This window comes from Sphaeramia orbicularis, chromosome 4, assembly GCF_902148855.1.
Source record: "Sphaeramia orbicularis chromosome 4, fSphaOr1.1, whole genome shotgun sequence".
NCBI lineage: Eukaryota > Metazoa > Chordata > Actinopteri > Kurtiformes > Apogonidae > Sphaeramia > Sphaeramia orbicularis.
This window is the reverse complement of record NC_043960.1, coordinates 49,460,697-49,477,599: the sequence shown is the minus strand read 5'-3', so window position 1 is coordinate 49,477,599 and position 16,903 is coordinate 49,460,697.

The window sequence follows — 16,903 nt, the reverse complement described above, 5'->3', positions numbered from 1 at the left end:
AATTTGAGCCAAATCGATGTTCGCATGTCTGAGCTGAAGCAAGTTTTGTAATGGTAAATTTTCGAAGAAACTTCACGAAGTTTGCGATATCATCACACAAAAACGGTGTGACCGATCCCAAAAATTTGGCTAACTTTGTGTGCCCCACTCCTCTAGATACTGTACACTGATTTTGAGCTCATTCGGCCAAACGGCCTAGGAGGAGATAGTTAAAATACGATGTCAGCTAAAATGCTTACACAGCATTTTGGAAATTTCAATCCAATATGGCCGACTAAGGGTTGGTTTAGGGGCGTGGCCATAATAATATTTTTTGTTCATCTCTTCATGATGAATCTGCGTACTGATTTTCGTGGCTCTACGATAAACTTTACATTGGACGTGCTCCCATTGGCGTAATGTATTTCCACTTTTCAAGGGGGCGCTGCAGCAACATTTCTTTACCGACATCTACAAAACCTATATGTAAATTAAATTTCTCGCACTTCTGAATTTTGGGCAAAATTTGGTGAGTTTTCGTAAATGTTCAGGGGGTCAAATTTGAGCTCAAAGAGCAGGAGAAGAAAACAAAAAAACATAATAATAATAATAATAATAATAATCTGAGCAAGAACAATATAGCCGTTTCTATGGCAACCACATATTTGGCCATATTTGAGAGCTCTCGAACTCCCCCACATGTCTGTGGGGTCAGATGTCATGTGTCGTGCACTTACAACCACGTGACTTACCCCGACTTGGCGTGTCCCATTGACTTCCATTCATTCTGAGCAGGTGTAAATATGCGACTTGTGCACATGTCATGTACATCGTCGGAAAGGTCTCAGTGCCGTGAATGTGAATATGTGTGAGAGTGGCGACAGTGGCGAAAGGCAACCGCGTCACTAGCGATTTCGTCCCCATGCGCCCACTGCAGACTCAATAGGCCCTGCGCCGGCTTTACTCGGCTCGGGCCTAATAAATAAATAAAGAAAAATAGTAAGAATCTGAGCAAGAACAATATAGCCGTTTCTATGGCAACCACGTATTTGGCCTTATGTCAAAGCTCTCGAGGTCCCCCACATGTCTGTGGGGTCAGATGTCACGTGTCGTGCACTTACACCCACATGACTGACCGCGACTGGGCGTGTCCCATTGACTCCCATTGATTCTGAGCAGGTGTAAACATGCAATTTGTGCACATGTCATGTACATCGTCGGAAAGGTCTCAGTGTCGTGAATGTGAATATGTGTGAGAGTGGCGACAGTGGCGAAAGGCGACCGCATCACTGGCGATTTTGTCCCCATGCGCCCACTGCAGACTCAATAGGGCCTGCGCCGGCTTTTCTCGGCTCGGGCCTAAAAAAATAACTTTTGATGCCCCACTTCTCTAGATACTGATTCTGATGAATGGGCATAGGCCTGGGAGATGGACAATTGACTCAAATTTGAGACAAATCAGTGTTCGTATGTCCAAACTAGAGAAATTGTTGTATAAGTAAATCTGTAGGGGGCGCTATGCAGCTAAAATTAAATTTCTTCCGTTGAATGGTTGTAGACCTGCGAGATGTACCACTGAGTCAAATTTGAGCCAAATCGGTGTTCGTATGTCCGAACTGAAGCAATATAAAAAACAACATTTTTAAAAAAACTTGTAGGGGGCGCTGTAGTGCGAAATTTCAATTTCTTTTAACAAATAGGTGTAGGCCTGGGAGACAGATGTCTGAGTCAAATTTGAGCCAAATCGGTGTTCGTATGTCCGAACTAATGTCATTTTTTTTAAAGTATATTTGTAGGGGGCGCTATAGTGCAAAATTTAAATTTCTTTTAATAAATGGGTTTAGGCCTGAGAGATGTCTGAGTCAAATATGAGCCAAATCGGTGTTCGCATGTCTGAGCTGAAGCAAGTTTTGTAATGGTAAATTTTCGAAGAAACTTCACAAAGTTTGCGTTATCATCACACAAAAACGGTGTGACCGATCCCAAAAATTCGGCTAACTTTGTGTGCCCCACTCCTCTAGATACTGTACACTGATTTTGAGCTCATTCAGCCAAACGGCCTAGGAAGAGATAGTTAAAATACGATGTCAGCTAAAATGCTTACACAGCATTTTGGAAATTTCAATCCAATATGGCCGACTAAGGGTTGGTTTAGGGGCGTGGCCATAATAATATTTTTTGTTCGACTCCTCATGATGAATCTGCGTACTGATTTTCGTGGCTCTACGATAAACTTTACGTTGGACGTGCTCCCATTGGCGTAATGTATTTCCACTTTTCAAGGGGGCGCTGCAGCAACATTTCTTTACCGACATCTACAAAACCTATATGTAAATTAAATTTATCGCACTTCTGAATTTTGGGCAAAATTTGGTGAGTTTTCGTAAATGTTCAGGGGGTCAAATTTGAGCTCAAAGAGCAGGAGAAGAAAACAAAAAACATAATAATAATAATAATAATCTGAGCAAGAACAATATAGCCGTTTCTATGGCAACCACATATTTGGCCATATTTGAGAGCTCTCGAACTCCCCCACATGTCTGTGGGGTCAGATGTCATGTGTCGTGCACTTACAACCACGTGACTTACCCCGACTTGGCGTGTCCCATTGACTTCCATTCATTCTGAGCAGGTGTAAATATGCGACTTGTGCACATGTCATGTACATCGTCGGAAAGGTCTCAGTGCCGTGAATGTGAATATGTGTGAGAGTAGCGACAGTGGCGAAAGGCAACTGCGTCACTAGCGATTTCGTCCCCATGCGCCCACTGCAGACTCAATAGGCCCTGCGCCGGCTTTACTCGGCTCGGGCCTAATAAATAAATAAAGAAAAATAGTAAGAATCTGAGCAAGAACAATATAGCCGTTTCTATGGCAACCACGTATTTGGCCTTATGTCAAAGCTCTTGAGGTCCCCCACATGTCTGTGGGGTCAGATGTCACGTGTCGTGCACTTACACCCACATGACTGACCGCGACTGGGCGTGTCCCATTGACTCCCATTGATTCTGAGCAGGTGTAAACATGCAATTTGTGCACATGTCATGTACATCGTCGGAAAGGTCTCAGTGTCGTGAATGTGAATATGTGTGAGAGTGGCGACAGTGGCGAAAGGCGACCGCATCACTGGCGATTTTGTCCCCATGCGCCCACTGCAGACTCAATAGGCCCTGCGCCGGCTTTTCTCGGCTCGGGCCTAAAAAAATAACTTTTGATGCCCCACTTCTCTAGATACTGATTCAGATGAATGGGCGTAGGCCTGGGAGATGGACAATTGACTCAAATTTGAGACAAATCAGTGTTTGTATGTCCAAACTAGAGAAATTGTTGTATAAGTAAATCTGTAGGGGGCGCTATGCAGCTAAAATTAAATTTCTTCCGTTGAATGGTTGTAGACCTGCGAGATGTACCACTGAGTCAAATTTGAGCCAAATCGGTGTTCGTATGTCCGAACTGAAGCAATATATAAAACAACATTTTTAAAAAAACTTGTAGGGGGCGCTGTAGTGCGAAATTTCAATTTCTTTTAACAAATAGGTGTAGGCCTGGGAGACAGATGTCTGAGTCAAATTTGAGCCAAATCGGTGTTCGTATGTCCGAACTAATGTCATTTTTTTAAAGTATATTTGTAGGGGGCGCTATAGTGCAAAATTTAAATTTCTTTTAATAAATGGGTTTAGGCCTGAGAGATGTCTGAGTCAAATATGAGCCAAATCGGTGTTCGCATGTCTGAGCTGAAGCAAGTTTTGTAATGGTAAATTTTCGAAGAAACTTCACAAAGTTTGCGTTATCATCACACAAAAACGGTGTGACCGATCCCAAAAATTCGGCTAACTTTGTGTGCCCCACTCCTCTAGATACTGTACACTGATTTTGAGCTCATTCAGCCAAACGGCCTAGGAGGAGATAGTTAAAATACGATGTCAGCTAAAATGCTTACACAGCATTTTGGAAATTTCAATCCAATATGGCCGACTAAGGGTTGGTTTAGGGGCGTGGCCATAATAATATTTTTTGTTCGACTCCTCATGATGAATCTGCGTACTGATTTTCGTGGCTCTACGATAAACTTTACGTTGGACGTGCTCCCATTGGCGTAATGTATTTCCACTTTTCAAGGGGGCGCTGCAGCAACATTTCTTTACCGACATCTACAAAACCTATATGTAAATTAAATTTCTCGCACTTCTGAATTTTGGGCAAAATTTGGTGAGTTTTCGTAAATGTTCAGGGGGTCAAATTTGAGCTCAAAGAGCAGGAGAAGAAAACAAAACAAAACAAAAAAAATAATAATAATCTGAGCAAGAACAATATAGCCGTTTCTATGGCAACCACATATTTGGCCATATTTGAGAGCTCTCGAACTCCCCCACATGTCTGTGGGGTCAGATGTCATGTGTCGTGCACTTACAACCACGTGACTTACCCCGACTTGGCGTGTCCCATTGACTTCCATTCATTCTGAGCAGGTGTAAATATGCGACTTGTGCACATGTCATGTACATCGTCGGAAAGGTCTCAGTGCCGTGAATGTGAATATGTGTGAGAGTAGCGACAGTGGCGAAAGGCAACCGCGTCACTAGCGATTTCGTCCCCATGCGCCCACTGAAGACTCAATAGGCCCTGCACCGGCTTTACTCGGCTCGGGCCTAATAAATAAAGAAAGAAAAATAGTAAGAATCTGAGCAAGAACAATATAGCCGTTTCTATGGCAACCACGTATTTGGCCTTATGTCAAAGCTCTTGAGGTCCCCCACATGTCTGTGGGGTCAGATGTCACGTGTCGTGCACTTACACCCACATGACTGACCGCGACTGGGCGTGTCCCATTGACTCCCATTGATTCTGAGCAGGTGTAAACATGCAATTTGTGCACATGTCATGTACATCGTCGGAAAGGTCTCAGTGTCGTGAATGTGAATATGTGTGAGAGTGGCGACAGTGGCGAAAGGCGACCGCATCACTGGCGATTTTGTCCCCATGCGCCCACTGCAGACTCAATAGGCCCTGCGCCGGCTTTTCTCGGCTCGGGCCTAAAAAAATAACTTTTGATGCCCCACTTCTCTAGATACTGATTCAGATGAATGGGCGTAGGCCTGGGAGATGGACAACTGACTCAAATTTGAGACAAATCAGTGTTTGTATGTCCAAACTAGAGAAATTGTTGTATAAGTAAATCTGTAGGGGGCGCTATGCAGCTAAAATTAAATTTCTTCCGTTGAATGGTTGTAGACCTGCGAGATGTACCACTGAGTCAAATTTGAGCCAAATCGGTGTTCGTATGTCCGAACTGAAGCAATATAAAAAAAAACATTTTTAAAAAAACTTGTAGGGGGCGCTGTAGTGCGAAATTTCAATTTCTTTTAACAAATAGGTGTAGGCCTGGGAGACAGATGTCTGAGTCAAATTTGAGCCAAATCGGTGTTCGTATGTCCGAACTAATGTCATTTTTTTAAAAGTATATTTGTAGGGGGCGCTATAGTGCAAAATTTAAATTTCTTTTAATAAATGGGTTTAGGCCTGAGAGATGTCTGAGTCAAATATGAGCCAAATCGGTGTTCGCATGTCTGAGCTGAAGCAAGTTTTGTAATGGTAAATTTTCGTAGAAACTTCACAAAGTTTGCGTTTTCATCACACAAAAACGGTGTGACCGATCCCAAAAATTCGGCTAACTTTGTGTGCCCCACTCCTCTAGATACTGTACACTGATTTTGAGCTCATTCAGCCAAACGGCCTAGGAGGAGATAGTTAAAATACGATGTCAGCTAAAATGCTTACACAGCATTTTGGAAATTTCAATCCAATATGGCCGACTAAGGGTTGGTTTAGGGGCGTGGCCATAATAATATTTTTTGTTCGACTCCTCATGATGAATCTGCGTACTGATTTTCGTGGCTCTACGACAAACTTTACATTGGACGTGCTCCCATTGGTGTAATGTATTTCCATTTTTCAAGGGGGCGCTGCAGCAACATTTCTTTACCGACATCTACGAAACCTTTATGTAAATTAAATTTCTCGCACTTCTGACTTTTGGGCAAAATTTGGTGAGTTTTCGTAAATGTTCAGAGGGTCAAATTTGAGCTCAAAGAGCAGGAGAAGACAAATAAATTAAAGCCGCAAGCGGCATCTAAATGCCCTCGCCAAGGGCACGTCCAGTGGAAGTATGCCCATTGTTCAGCAGGTGGCGCTCTAGCACCAAATTTCAGTGTCTTCCTATGAATGGGTGTAGGCCTGGGAGATTGACAACTGATTCAAATTTGAGGGAAATCATTGCTCGTATGTCCGAAGTAAGGAAATTTTTGTATAAGTAAATCTGTAGGGGGCGCTATGCAGCTAAAATTAAATTTCTTCAATTGAATGGGTGTAGGCCTGCAAGATGTACACTGAGTCAAATTTGAGCCAAATCGGTGGTCGTATGTCCGAAGTAATGCAATTTTCGTGAAGGTAGATTTGTAGGGGGCGCTAATGAGCGAAATAGAAATTTCTTTTGATAAATGGGTGTAGGCCTGGGAGATTAACAAATGATTCAAATTTGAGCCAAATTAGTGTTCGTATGTCTGAAGTGAAGTAATTTTCATGAAGGTCAAATTGTAGGGGGCAGTATAGCTCCAAATTTCAAATTTTTCTGACAAATTGGTGTAGGCCTGAGAGATAGACGTCTGAGTCAACTTTGAGCCAAATTGGTGTTCGTATGTCTGAACTGAAGCAATTTTAATAAAAAATTTTTTTTAAAAACTTGAAGGGGGCGCTGTAGTACGAAATTTCAGTTTCTTTTGACAAATAGGTGTTGGCCTGGGAGATGGATGTCTGAGTCAAATTTCAGCCAAATCGGTGTTCGTATGTCTGAGCTGAAGCAATTTTTGTAATGGTAAAATTTTTGAAAAAACTTCGCAAAGTTTGCAACCTCGTCGCACAAAAACGGTGACACCGATTCAAAAAATTCGGCTAACTTTTGTTGTCCCACTTCTCTAGATACTGTACATCGATTTTGAGCTCATTCGGCCAAACGGCTTAGTTGGAGAAAGTTAAAATACGACATCAGCAATAACGCTGACTAAGCATTTTGGAAATTTCGATCCAATATGGCCGACTAAGGGTTGGTTTAGGGGCGTGGCCATTAACATCTTTTTTGTTTGTCTCCTCATGATGAATCTATGTACCGATTTTCGTGGCTCTACGACCAACTTTATGTTGGACGTGCTCCCATTGGCGTAATGCATTTCCACTTTTCAAGGAGGCGCTGCCGCAACATTTCTTTACCGACATCTACGAAACTTATATGTAAATTCAATTTCTCGCACTTCTGAATTTTGTGCAAAATTTGGTGAGTTTTCATAAATGTTCAGGGGGTCAAAAGTGAACTCAAAGCGCAGGAGAAAGAAAAATTAAAGCTGCAAGCGGCATCTAAAGGCCCTCGCCACGGGCACGTCCAGTAGAAATATTTCCATCGTTCAGCAGGTGGCACTCTAGCACCAAATTTCAATGTCTTCTAATGAATGGGTGTAGGCCTGGGAGATTGACAACTGATTCAAATTTGAGGCAGATCTTGGTTCGTATGTCCAAACTAGAGAAATTGTTGTATAAGTAAATCTGTAGGGGGCGCTATGCAGCTAAAATTGAATTTCTTCCGTTAAATGGGTGTAGGCCTGCGAGATGTACCACTGAGTCAAATTTGAGCAAAATCGGTGTTCGTATGTCTGAATTAATGCAATTTTCGTGAAGGTAAAATTGTAGGGGGCACTATTGAGCGACATGGTAATTTCTTCTGATAAATGGGTGTAGGCCTGGGAGATTGACAACTGATTCAAATTTGAGCCAAATTGGTGTTCGTATGTCTGAAGTGAAGTAATTTTCGTAAAGGTAAAATTGTAGGGGGTGCTATGGCACCAAATTTCAAATTTTTCATATAAATAGGTGTAGGCCTGAGAGATAGACATCTGAGTCAAATTTGAGCCAAATCGGTGTTCGTATGTCCAAACTGAAGCTATTTTAATAAAAAAATATTAAACATTTTCGTAGGGGGTGCTGTAGTGCAAAATTTCAGTTTCTTTTGATAAATAGGTGTAGGCCTGGGAGACAGATGTCTGAGTCAAATTTGAGCAAAATCGGTGTTTGTATGTCCGAACTGATGGCATTTTTGTAAATGTACATTTGTAGGGGGCGCTATAGTGTGAAATTTCAATTTCTTTTAATAAATGGGTGTAGGCCTGGGAGATGGACATCTGAGTCAAATTTCAATCAAATCGGTGTTTGTATGTCTGAGCTGAAGCAATTTTTGTGATGGCAAATTTTCGAAAAAACTTCGCAAAGTTTGCAACGTCATCGCACAAAAACGGTAAAACTGATTCAAAGAATTCGGCTAACTTTTGATGCCCTACTTTTCTAGATACTGTACACCGATTTTGAGCTCATTTGGCCAAACGGCTTAGTAGGAGATAGTTAAAATACGTCAGCGAAAACGCTGACTCAGCATTTTGGAAATTTCAATCCAATATGGCCAACTAAGGGTTGGTTTTGGGGCGTGGCCATAATAATATTTTTTGTTTGTCTCCTCATGATGAATCTTTTTAACCATTTTCGTGGCTCTACAACAAACTTTGTGTTGGACGTGCCCCCATTGGCGCAATGCATTTCCGCTTTTCAAGGGGGCACTGCCGCAACATTTCTTTACTGACATCTACGAAACCTATATGTAAATTCAATTTTGCACATTTCTGAATTTTGGGCAAAATTTGGTGAGTTTTCGTAAATGTTCAGGGGGTCAAAATTGAGCTCAAAGCGCAGGAGAAAGAAAAAAAAAATAATAATAATAATAATTAAAGCTGCAAGCAGCATTGGGCAGGACCTCGCACCGGGCGTTCCGCCTCCCCCGCGATCCGCCTCCCGTGACCGTCCACACCTCAGCTCCACTCACACCTCTCCGTCCCCATACCAGTTCCCACCCTTTAGTGTCCGTCCTCCTTACATCTGTACAGAACACCAGTGACCCTCTGCTGAAACCACCATCACCTTTAAAATGACACTTTTATTTTGGAAAACCTACTGTGTGTATGTGCATTTGTTTTGTATGTGAGAGAAAGAATCAGTTTGAAAAATGAATTGAAATTGTATGAATAATTGAGCATAAAAGTGATGATGTCTCACATTTAAGGCTTTTATTTTGGAAAAACCCTATTGTGTGAGCATGTGTGTCTGTGAGAAAGAGTACTTTTGAATGAAGAAACATTGTACAAAGAGTTGAGCGTTTGATCATAAAAATGAAAAGAAGTTATGTAATAGAAATTTTGTATTATTGGTATTTGGGGTTTTATTTTGAAAAAATGTACTCCGTGTACTTTTGAATGTGTGCAAAATTTCCAGTATCCAAAATACAATGCAGTAAAACCTGTTTTAAGATGGAGAAAAAAAAAAAAAAAAAAATTGGATTGTCTGGGATTTGAACCCAGGTCCTCTTGCTCCATAGGCAGCTACATGAACCACTACACTAAGGACAGCCATAGACACCTGCCCACCAAGAAGAATTTTATAGGGACTTTGTCATTGTTAAAAGTGAAAGTAAACATAGTCTTCAAAAAATCGCCATAATTCCATAACCGTAGGTCGTATCTGAAAAAGTCTTTCACTTTTGGATTCTGCAGACTTGTGGGAAATGAGTGAGGTATAACTTTTTATTCAAAAGTCTGGAATGACTGAGTACTAATTGCAGAAACGTAGAGTAACTTTCAAAGGCAGATTGCCAACTTCCTGTTGGAGTTAGCTCATGAGTGTCAGTGTATGATTTGTGGGGCTCAATCAGACCAACATTTTGGCATTCGTTTCATGTTTCTGTGACATTCCTACTGGCCGCTAGGGCAGATTTTGTGAGTTTTTTAGTACATAGGTGGCGCTACAGAGTCCATTTTGGTACCCAAGGGGTTAATTTTGATATTGAATGAAAGTGTTCACCAGCCATGACATACATGGCAAATTTGGTGAGTTTTGGAGCATGTTAAGGGAGTCAAATGGCAGTCTAAAGAGGAAAAAGTATGAAAATAAACAAATTGTTATAAATCAATAACCGTAAATCCTATCTAAAAAACTTTTGCATGTGAACATTGTGGTGAGTCCCATGAACGCGTAGATATGTCACATGTGGGGAAAAACTGCAAAGTGAAAAATGACTTCCAAACATCGCAACTTTGCAGGCTTGTAAAAAAAAAACTAAGACAGTTAAGACTAAGCTACGAGACCACTTTTGTGCAGAGGGTTCACTCTATCTTTTGGTGCTATTTAGAAGTCAATAGGACAAACGGTGTCATCGGAGTTAGTTTTGAAAATTTTATTTTGAAAGGCATATTGCGAACTTCCTGTTTGAGTTAGGTCATCACTGTCAGCATATCATTTTTAGTGCTTCATCCAACAAATATTTTGGCACTGGTTCCATGTCTCTACGACATTCCTACTGGCCACTAGGGCAGTTACCGTTTTTTTTCACATAGGTGGCGCTAGAGAGCCCATTTTGGCACCTATGGGGTTTCTTTTTTCATTTTATCAAATTTTTCACCAGGCCTGACATGTGTGCCAAATTTGGTGAGTTTTGGAGCATGTTTAGGGGGTCAAAATCCAGTTTAAAGTGACGATAGTATAATAATAATAAAAAACGAACGAATAACAATAGGGCCTTGCTTGCAGGCAAGGCCTCTCACTGTGTGAGAGGGCCTTACCTTTCGGCTCGGTCCCTAATTAAAGCTGCAAGCAGCATTGGGCGGGACCTCGCACCGGGCGTTCCGCCTCCCCCGCGATCTGCGTCCCGGGAATGTCCACACCTCAGCTCCACTCACACCTCTCCGTCCCCATACCAGTTCCCACCCTTTAGTGTCTGTCCTCCTTACATCTGTACAGAACACCAGCGACCCTCTGCTGAAACCACCATCACCTTTAAAATGACACTTTTATTTTGGAAACCCTACTGTGTGCATGTGCATTTGTTTTGTATGTGAGAGAAAGAATCAGTTTGAAAAATGAATTGAAATTGTATGAATAATTGAGCATTAAAGTGATGATGTCTCACATTTAAGGCTTTTATTTTGGAAAAACCCTGTTGTGTGAGCATGTGTGTCTGTGAGAAAGAGTACTTTTGAATGAAGAAACATTGTACAAAGAGTTGAGCGTTTGATCATAAAAATGAAAAGAAGTTATGTAATAGAAATTTTGTATTATTGGTATTTGGGGTTTTATTTTGAAAAAATGTACTCCGTGTACTTTTGAATGTGTGCAAAATTTCCAGTGTCCAAAATACAATGCAGTAAAACCTGTTTTAAGATGGAGAAAAAAAAAAAAAAAAAAAAAGTTTGGATTGTCTGGGACTTGAACCCAGGTCCTCTTGCACCATAGGCACCTACATGAACCACTACACTAAGGACCACCATAGACAGCTGCACACCAAGAAGAATTTTATAGGGACTTTGTCATTGTTAAAAGTGAAAGTAAACATAGACTTCAAAAAATCGCCATAATTCCATAACCGTAGGTCGTATCTGAAAAATTCTTTCACTTTTGGATTCTGCAGACTTGTGGGAATTGAGTGAGGTATAACTTTTTATTCAAAAGTCTGGAATGACTGAGTACTAATTGCAGAAACGTAGAGTAACTTTCAAAGGCAGATTGCCAACTTCCTGTTGGAGTTAGCTCATGAGTGTCAGTGTATGATTTGTCGGGCTCAATCAGACCAACATTTTGGCATTTGTTTCATGTTTCTGTGACATTCCTACTGGCCGCTAGGGCCGATTTTGTGTGTTTTTTAGTACATAGGTGGCGCTACAGAGTCCATTTTAGCATGCAAGGGGTTAATTTTGATATTGTATGAAAGTGTTCACCAGCCATGACATACATGGCAAATTTGGTGAGTTTTGGAGCATGTTAAGGGGGTCAAATGGCAGTCTAAAGTGGAAAAAGTATGAAAAGAAACAAATTGTTATAAATCAATAACCGTACATCCTATCTCAAAAATTTTTGGATGTGAGAGTTGTGCTGAGTCCCGTGAACGCGTAGATATGTCAAATGTGGGGAAAAACTCCAAAGTGAAAAATGAGTTCCAAACATGGCAACTTTGCAGGCTTGTAAAAAAAAAACTAAGACAGTTATGGAAAAGGTGTGAAATCGTTTTATTAAGGACATTGCACTGTATCTTTTGGCGCTATTTAGAAGTCAATACCACAAACGGTGTCATCGGAGTTAGTTTTAGAAATTTTATTTTGAAAGGCATATTGCGAAGTTCCTGTTGCAGATAGGTCATGAGTGTCAGTGGATGATTTGTAGAGCATGATCCAACAAAAATTTTGGCACTGGTTTCATGTCTGTACGACATTCCTACTGGCCACTAGGGCAGTTGCCGTTTTTTTCACATAGGTGGCGCTAGAGAGCCCATTTTGGCACCTATGGGGTTAATTTTTTCATTTTATAAATTTTTCGCCAGGCCTGACATGTGTGCCAAATTTGGTGAGTTTTGGAGCATGTTTAGGGGGTCAAAATCCAGTTTAAAGTGACGATAGTATAATAATAAAAAACGAACGAATAACAATAGGGCCTTGCTTGCAGGCAAGGCCTCTCACTGTGTGAGAGGGCCTTACCTTTCGGCTCGGTCCCTAATTAAAGCTGCAAGCAGCATTGGGCGGGACCTCGCACCGGGCGTTCCGCCTCCCCCGCGATCTGCGTCCCGGGAATGTCCACACCTCAGCTCCACTCACACCTCTCCGTCCCCATACCAGTTCCCACCCTTTAGTGTCTGTCCTCCTTACATCTGTACAGAACACCAGCGACCCTCTGCTGAAACCACCATCACCTTTAAAATGACACTTTTATTTTGGAAACCCTACTGTGTGCATGTGCATTTGTTTTGTATGTGAGAGAAAGAATCAGTTTGAAAAATGAATTGAAATTGTATGAATAATTGAGCATTAAAGTGATGATGTCTCACATTTAAGGCTTTTATTTTGGAAAAACCCTGTTGTGTGAGCATGTGTGTCTGTGAGAAAGAGTACTTTTGAATGAAGAAACATTGTACAAACAGTTGAGCGTTTGATCATAAAAATGAAAAGAAGTTATGTAATAGAAATTTTGTATTATTGGTATTTGGGGTTTTATTTTGAAAAAATGTACCCCGTGTACTTTTGAATGTGTGCAAAATTTCCAGTATCCAAAATACAATGCAGTAAAACCTGTTTTAAGATGGAGAAAAAAAAAAAAAAAAAAAGTTTGGATTGTCTGGGACTTGAACCCAGGTCCTCTTGCTCCATAGGCAGCTACATGAACCACTACACTAAGGACAGCCATAGACAGCTGCCCACCAAGAAGAATTTTATAGGGACTTTGTCATTGTTAAAAGTGAAAGTAAACATAGTCTTCAAAAAATCACCATAATTCCATAACCGTAGGTCGTATCTGAAAAATTCTTTCACTTTTGGATTCTGCAGACTTGTGGGAATTGAGTGAGGTATAACTTTTTATTCAAAAGTCTGGAATGACTGAGTACTAATTGCAGAAACGTAGAGTAACTTTCAAAGGCAGACTGCCAACTTCCTGTTGGAGTTAGCTCATGAGTGTCAGTGTATGATTTGTCGGGCTCAATCAGACCAACATTTTGGCATTTGTTTCATGTTTCTGTGACATTCCTACTGGCCGCTAGGGCCGATTTTGTGTGTTTTTTAGTACATAGGTGGCGCTACAGAGTCCATTTTAGCATGCAAGGGGTTAATTTTGATATTGTATGAAAGTGTTCACCAGTCATGACATACATGGCAAATTTGGTGAGTTTTGGAGCATGTTAAGGGGGTCAAATGGCAGTCTAAAGTGGAAAAAGTATGAAAAGAAACAAATTGTTATAAATCAATAACCGTACATCCTATCTCAAAAATTTGTGGATGTGAGAGTTGTGCTGAGTCCCGTGAACGTGTAGATATGTCACATGTGGGGAAAAACTCCAAAGTGAAAAATGAGTTCCAAACATCGCAACTTTGCAGGCTTGTAAAAAAGAAACTAAGACAGTTATGGAAAAGGTGAGAAATCGTTGTATTAAGGAGGGTTCACTCTATCTTTTGGCGCTATTTAGAAGTCAATACCACAAACGGTGTCATCGGAGTTAGTTTTAGAAATTTTATTTTGAAAGGCATATTGCGAAGTTCCTGTTGCAGATAGGTCATGAGTGTCAGTGGATGATTTGTAGAGCATGATCCAACAAAAATTTTGGCACTGGTTTCATGTCTGTACGACATTCCTACTGGCCACTAGGGCAGTTGCCGTTTTTTTCACATAGGTGGCGCTAGAGAGCCCATTTTGGCACCTATGGGGTTAATTTTTTCATTTTATAAATTTTTCGCCAGGCCTGACATGTGTGCCAAATTTGGTGAGTTTTCGTGCATGTTCAGGGGGTCAAAATCCAGGTCAAAGTGGTGTGTGAATAATAATAATAATAATAATAATATAAAAACGAACGAAAAACAATAGGGCCTTGCTTGCAGGCAAGGCCTCTCACTGTGTGAGAGGGCCTTACCTTTCGGCTCGGTCCCTAATTAAAGCTGCAAGCAGCATTGGGCGGGACCTCGCACCGGGCGTTCCGCCTCCCCCGCGATCTGCGTCCCGGGAATGTCCACACCTCAGCTCCACTCACACCTCTCCGTCCCCATACCAGTTCCCACCCTTTAGTGTCTGTCCTCCTTACATCTGTACAGAACACCAGCGACCCTCTGCTGAAACCACCATCACCTTTAAAATGACACTTTTATTTTGGAAACCCTACTGTGTGCATGTGCATTTGTTTTGTATGTGAGAGAAAGAATCAGTTTGAAAAATGAATTGAAATTGTATAAATAATTGAGCATTAAAGTGATGATTTCTCACATTTAAGGCTTTTATTTTGAAAAAACGCTATTGTGTGAGCATGTGTGTCTGTGAGAAAGAGTACTTTTGAATGAAGAAACATTGCACAAACAGTTGAGTGTTTGGTCATAAAAATGAAAAGAAGTTGTGTAATAGACATTATGTATTATTTTTAATAGAGGTTTTATTTTTTAAAAAAAATTACTGTGTACTTTGTAATGTGTGCAAAATGTCCAATATCCACAATACAATGCAGAAAAAACAGTTTTAAAATGAAAAAGAAAAAAAAAAAAAATTCTTGGAATGCCTGGGACTTGAACCCAGGTCCTCTTGTTCCATAGGCAGCTACATGAACCACTGCACTACAGACAGACACATACAGTTGTGCACCAGGAAGATTTTTATAGGGAGTTTGCCATTGTGAAAAGTGAAAGTAAACATAGTCTTCAAAAAATCGCCATAATTCCATAACCGTAGGTCGTATCTGAAAAATTCTTTCAGTTTTGGATTCTGCAGACTTTTGGGAATTTAATGAGGTATAAGTTTTTACTCAAAAGTCTGAAATGAATAAGCAGTAATTGCAGAAACGTAGAGTAACTTTCAAAGGCAGATTGCCAACTTCCTGTTGGAGTTAGCTCATGAGTGTCAGTGTATGATTTGTCGGGCTCAATCAGACCAACATTTTGGCATTTGTTTCATGTTTCTGTGACATTCCTACTGGCTGCTAGGGCAGATTTTGTGTGTTTTTCAGTACATAGGTGGCGCTACAGAGTCCATTTTGGCACCCAAGGGGTTAATTTTTGATATTGTATGAAAGTGTTCACCAGCCATGACATACATGGCAAATTTGGTGAGTTTTGGAGCATGTTAAGGGAGTCAAATGGCAGTCTAAAGTGGAAAAAGTATGAAAATAAAAGAATTGTTATAAATCAACAACCGTACATCCTATCTCAAAATTTTTTGCATGTGAGCATTGTGCTGAGTCCCATGAACATGTAGATATGTCACATGTCAGGAAAAACTGCAAAGTGAAAAATGAGTTCCAAACATCACAACTTTGCGGGCTTGTAAAAAAAAAACTAAGACAGTTCCGGAAAAAGTGAGAGATCACTTTTTTGAGGAGGTTTCACTCTATCTTTTGATGCTATTTAGAAGTCAATATGACAAACGGTGTCATCGGAGTTAGTTTTAGAAATTTTATTTTGAAAGGCATATTGCGAACTTTCTGTTGGAGTTAGGTCATAAGTGTCAGTGGATGATTTGTAGTGCTTCATTCAACAAGATTTTTGGCACTGGTTTCATGTCTGTACGGCATTCCTAGTGGCCACTAGGGCTTTTCCCATTTTTTTCACATAGGTGGCGCTAGAGAGGCCATTTTGGCACCTATGGGGTTAATTTTTACATTTTATCAAATTTTTCGCCAGGCCTGACATGTGTGCCAAATTTGGTGAGTTTTTGAGCATGTTTAGGGGAGCAAATTCCAGTTTAAAGCGTCACGGAAAAATAATAATAATAATAATATAAAAACGAACGAAAAACAATAGGGCCTTGCTTGCAGGCAAGGCCTCTCACTGCGTGAGAGGGCCTTACCTTTCGGCTCGGTCCCTAATAATAATATAAAAACGAACGAAAAACAATAGGGCCTTGCTTGCAGGCAAGGCCTCTCACTGTGTGAGAGGGCCTTACCTTTCGGCTCGGTCCCTAATTAAAGCTGCAAGCAGCATTGGGCGGGACCTCGCACCGGGCGTTCCGCCTCCCCCGCGATCCGCCTCCCGTGACCGTCCACACCTCAGCTCCACTCACACCTGTCCGTCCCCATACCAGTTCCCACCCTTTAGTGTCTGTCCTCCTTACATCTGTACAGAACACCAGCGACCCTCTGCTGAAACCACCATCACCTTTAAAATGACACTTTTATTTTGGAAAACCTACTGTGTGTATGTGCATTTGTTTTGTATGTGAGAGAAAGAATCAGTTTGAAAAATGAATTGAAATTGTATGAATAATTGAGCATAAAAGTGATGATGTCTCACATTTAAGGCTTTTATTTTGGAAAAACCCTATTGTG